Source organism: Ixodes scapularis, unplaced genomic scaffold (genome assembly GCF_016920785.2).
Source record: "Ixodes scapularis isolate PalLabHiFi unplaced genomic scaffold, ASM1692078v2 ptg001158l_1___fragment_3__unscaffolded, whole genome shotgun sequence".
Lineage (NCBI taxonomy): Eukaryota > Metazoa > Arthropoda > Arachnida > Ixodida > Ixodidae > Ixodes > Ixodes scapularis.
This window is the reverse complement of record NW_024610108.1, coordinates 3,735,975-3,741,306: the sequence shown is the minus strand read 5'-3', so window position 1 is coordinate 3,741,306 and position 5,332 is coordinate 3,735,975. Positions and strand designations below refer to the sequence as shown.

The 5,332-nt window shown below is 48.9% G+C and overlaps 2 non-coding genes across 2 annotated transcripts; both read left to right on the top strand.

Moving 5' to 3' along the window:
• Nucleotides 1-2,021: 2,021 nt before the first annotated feature.
• On the top strand, nt 2,022-3,837 carry LOC120845628. The gene has a single exon (XR_005716830.1). It is a non-coding gene; the product is annotated as a small subunit ribosomal RNA (ribosomal RNA).
• A 433-nt stretch (nt 3,838-4,270) lies between these two features.
• LOC120845536 lies at nt 4,271-4,422 on the top strand. The gene has a single exon (XR_005716738.1). It is a non-coding gene; the product is annotated as a 5.8S ribosomal RNA (ribosomal RNA).
• The last annotated feature ends 910 nt before the right edge of the window (nt 4,423-5,332 follow it).

Genomic DNA, 5,332 nt, shown 5'->3' with positions numbered 1-5,332 from the left:
CATGGCAAGTGCAGTAGTGTACAGTGTTCGGCTCTCGCCCAGTTGAAAGCGCCAGAAAGCCCGTGTCGCCTCGCGACACGGGTAACCGCTAGAAAACACGCACATTTTAAAGTCGCGTGATTTGCACTTGATTCCTCGGAAGTACTTTGTGGGAGACGAAGCGGGCGTTCCATGCCAAGGACACGGAAGAGAGAGATTAGAAATAGAGCGAACAATTCGCGTGAAAAGAATAATATTTGTCTCCTATCAAACTTGCCAGAAAAGTAAGCAAGATTTCCAGTATTCCGTTTGAAAGCGCTGCCCGTCGCAAGTGCAGTAGTGTACAGTGTTCGGCTCTCGCCCAGTTGAAAGCGCCAGAAAGCCCGTGTCGCCTCGCGACACGGGTAACCGCTAGAAAACACGCACATTTTAAAGTCGCGTGATTTGCACTTGATTCCTCGGAAGTACTTTGTGGAAGACGAAGCGGGCGTTCTATGCCAAGGACACGGAAGAGAGAGATTAGAAATAGAGCGAACAATTCGCGTGAAAAGAATAATATTTGTCTCCTATCAAACTTGCCAGAAAAGTAAGCGAGATTTCCAGTATTCCGTTTGAAAGCGCTGCTTGTCGCAAGTGCAGTAGGTAAATTGTTCGGCTCTCGCCCAGTTGAAAGCGCCAGAAAGCCCGTGTCGCAAAGCGACACGGGTAACCGCTAGAAAACACGCATCTTTTTCTTTTGTTAATCCCGTGCTTCTCACTTCGTTCCTTGAGAGGACTTTGTCGGAAACTAAGTGGCGGGGCCTTCCAGACGAAACCAATGGTAGAAACAATGAAGTGAGCAAAGAAGAGTAGTGTAAAGAAAGAAAATTGCCTATTATGAAGCCTGCCGTAAACACGCGCGATACCGCGAGCATTCGGATTAAAAGCAGTGACAATCTCACTTACTATAGCGCTCATTGTTCGGCTCTGACACAATTCAAAACGCATGAAACGCCCCGTGTAAATATTGGTTTACTTTGTAATAACAAAGTCGATAAACTTTCTGTTGACCATGTTAACATGAACTGAAAGTCGAAAAGAAGTAATCAGAGTCAAGCAGGGGTCAGCACGTTTTTAATAAAAAGCGAGAAATAATTTTTTTTATAGGGGTAGGATGTATGTACGTATGTATGTATGTATATATAGAGGCACACAGGAAAAAAGAACATTTATATATATATATATACACACAAACATACATACATACATACATACATACATACATATATATATATATATATATATATATATATATATATATAAGGAGAGAGAGAGGGGAAAAAAATAAGAAAGAAAGAAGGGCAAATAAATGATACTGAATAACGAGGAGCCACATGAGTGAGAGACAGTAAGTCAGTCAGTCAGTCACCGAAACTGATAACCACAAACTATGTACAGAATGCTCTTGAAGGATCTTCTTTATACTTATCGGTGCTATTATGTGGAGGTGGGGTCTGTCGAGCGTTCGATTGGTGCGAGCGGCGTCTGACGACGTCGCCGACGCCTTTCGTCGCCGTCTCGGCCGCTGCCTCCGCCGCATGGTCGTTACAGCAAGGTACCTGCGATCTCTGGCGTCTGCCGTTGGGGTCGGTTCTCGGGTGCACTTGTGTCTTGAAAACGAATGCGAGAGGAGGGTGTTTCGGAGCGTCCGCGCTAACCGAACGGTGTGAAATGACGAGTGCGTTCTGACCGAAGGCCGGGGTGCGTCCTCGCGTCCTCACGGGACCTGAAAGCTCGGCAACGCTGCGAAGGCGTCGTCAATGATTTTTTTGGCGTACGACTTTCTGTTGCTACGACGAGAAAGAAATTTAAGCGCTTCTTGCCGCGTCGGTACCGACCTCGGTCGGGGATATTCCGGCTGCGCGCTCGAACGTGCTTCATTTCTTCTTGGATTTGGAAGTAATTCCTAAGCGTTGTGTGTGTTTGCGGTTCGTAAGGGGCGCCTGACGGTGGCCCCGCGTCCGCGCGTTGGTAGGGTTTGGGGCGACCCACCACGAAAAGATTACCTGGTTGATCCTGCCAGTAGTCATATGCTTGTCTCAAAGATTAAGCCATGCATATCTAAGTACATGCCGAAACAAGGAGAAACCGCGAATGGCTCATTAAATCAGTTATGGTTCCTTAGATCGTTTCTTCCTACTTGGATAACTGTGGCAATTCTAGAGCTAATACATGCAGTGAGCCCAAAGCCCCTCGGGGCGACGGGTGCTTTTATTAGACCAAGATCAATCGGGCTTCGGTCCGTTTTGTGTGGTGACTCTGGATAACTTTGTGCTGATCACACGGCCACGAGCCGGCGACGTTTCTTTCAAGTGTCTGCCTTATCAACTGTCGATGGTAGGTTATGCGCCTACCATGGTTGTTACGGGTAACGGAGAATCAGGGTTCGATTCCGGAGAGGGAGCCTGAGAAACGGCTACCATATCCAAGGAAGGCAGCAGGCGCGCAAATTACCCACTCCCGGCACGGGGAGGTAGTGACGAAAAATAACAATACGGGACTCTTTTGAGGCCCCGTAATTGAAATGAGTACACTCTAAATCCTTTAACGAGGATCTATTGGAGGGCAAGTCTGGTGCCAGCAGCCGCGGTAATTCCAGCTCCAATAGCGTATACTAAAGTTGCTGCGGTTAAAAAGCTCGTAGTTGGATCTCAGTTACAGGCGGGAAGTGCGTGGACACCACGTTACGGCCCGTGCTGAACATCATGCCTGTCGTGGCTTGGTTCCCTTCATCAGGTGCCTTGCTTTGGCCGGCGCGTTTACTTTGAAAAAATTAGAGTGCTCAACGCAGGCGATTCGCCTGAATAACAGTGCATGGAATAATAGAACAAGATCCTGTTTCTGTTCTGTTGGTTTTTGGAATACAGGATAATGATTAAGAGGGACAGACGGGGGCATTCGTATTGCGGCGCTAGAGGTGAAATTCTTGGACCGTCGCAAGACGAACTACTGCGAAAGCATTTGCCAAGAATGTTTTCATTGATCAAGAACGAAAGTTAGAGGTTCGAAGGCGATCAGATACCGCCCTAGTTCTAACCATAAACGATGCCAACCAGCGATCCGCCTGAGTTACTCAAATGACTCGGCGGGCAGCTTCCGGGAAACCAAAGTATTTGGGTTCCGGGGGAAGTATGGTTGCAAAGCTGAAACTTAAAGGAATTGACGGAAGGGCACCACCAGGAGTGGAGCCTGCGGCTTAATTTGACTCAACACGGGAAAACTTACCCGGCCCGGACACTGGGAGGATTGACAGATTGAGAGCTCTTTCTTGATTCGGTGGATGGTGGTGCATGGCCGTTCTTAGTTGGTGGAGCGATTTGTCTGGTTAATTCCGATAACGAACGAGACTCTAGCCTATTAAATAGGTGCGTGGTTCTCTGCACCTTGCACCCTTCTTAGAGGGACAAGCGGCTCCTAGCCGCACGAAACAGAGCAATAACAGGTCTGTGATGCCCTTAGATGTCCGGGGCCGCACGCGCGCTACACTGAAGGAAGCAGCGTGTTTTTATCCCTGTCTGTAAAGACTGGGTAACCCGTGGAACCTCCTTCGTGATTGGGATAGGGGCTTGCAATTGTTCCCCTTGAACGAGGAATTCCCAGTAAGCGCGAGTCATAAGCTCGCGTTGATTACGTCCCTGCCCTTTGTACACACCGCCCGTCGCTACTACCGATTGAATGATTTAGTGAGGTCTTCGGACCGATACCCGGAGCGGCCTTTCGGTTGCGCCGGTGTGTTGGAAAGATGACCAAACTTGACCATTTAGAGGAAGTAAAAGTCGTAACAAGGTTTCCGTAGGTGAACCTGCGGAAGGATCATTACCGGATGTTATTTTGCATCGTTTTGTCTTCTTCCTCTTGTACGGGGAATGGACTCGATGTGCGAATTTATCTGGCGCCGATCCCGACCAAGCTTGGATGCCGTCGGGACGGCACAAAAAAAACAACTGTGGTTCGGATGTGCCTTTTTCTTTGGGTGGCCTCCGTTCCTTTCGATGATGCGCCCAGCGGGATCCCTCTGCTGCCTCGATTGAGAGGAGATTTCAAGTGCACCGGGACAATCCGCGGGTTACAAAAGGCGCATCGCCCCCTTTTTCGTCTCTTCTCGAGGATCGCCCTTTTGTTTTGATTAACGAAGAGGCGTTTGAGAAGAAGCTTTTTTTTGCGCTTTCGAGATGGCATGGGATGTGCCGGGCGCGAAAAAAAACAACTTGTGTTTTGTCGTACTGATTGAAAAATCCAAACACATTGACACGACTCTAAGCGGTGGACCACTCGGTTCTCGGGTCGATGAAGAACGCAGCCAGCTGCGAGACTTGGTGTGATTGCAGGACACACTGAGCACTTACTCTTTGAACGCACATTGCGGCCTCGGGCCTTCCCGTGGCTTCGTCTGTGTGAGGGTCGGATCATATATCAAGAGAGGAGAATTTGTTTTCTACCTCGTTTTGACTGTGTCGGATCGTGGGCAGCACGCAGTTTTATGCTTTCTTGCGTTGCGTTTTCTTTGAGCAAATGCACGAGTGGTGCGATTGCACGCGTGCGCTTAACCAGTCCTCCTCCTACGAGTTTTTATCGAACACTGCATGGGAAAACGAAACTCGATGGATACCGTTTGTGGAAAATCCCGTACCAAAAAAATCTTTCGCACGTTGAACGGCGCTGTGACGTCGGTGCGTTAGAAACGGAGATTTGAAACGGTTTCTTTTCGATCGATTCTGTTTTCTTTGGCGTGGATGTTGTTCGAGTGGAAAAACCGTGGGACGGAGTTGGCGTTGGCGCGTTGAAACGCGGCGTCGGCAAATGTAAATCTCGTGGCGTTGATTTGCACAAAAAAAAGAAAAACGCTTCTGGGAGGAAAGTTTTTTGCGTCGTAGCCTTCCGTCAGTTTAAGACCTTCGCGTCCCCGATGAATACTGGAGCCATCCAGTAGGGGAATGCCGACCCCTTGGCACAGAATCTGGGGGTTGTCTCCGCTAAGGTGGTTGAGTGCAGCAACCCGACGGGGTATTTTTGCCCCGAATGTTCCCGTGAGTTTTCCACCAAGATTGGAGTGAGCCTGCACAGACGGGCTAAGCACTTCAGTGAATACAATGCTGAAATAGACGTCACCAGAGTGAAGGCTCGGTGGAGTAAAGAAGAGCAGTTCTTGATGGCCAAGAGGGAGGCACAGCTTACTCAAGCTGGTAAATTGGCAAATATGAACCAACAACTGCGAGATAGTGTTGCCGCAGGTCGCACCCTTGAAGCGATTAAATCGCATAGGAGGCGTGAAGACTACAGGAGTTTAGTCCGTGAAGTTATACAGGCGGACTCC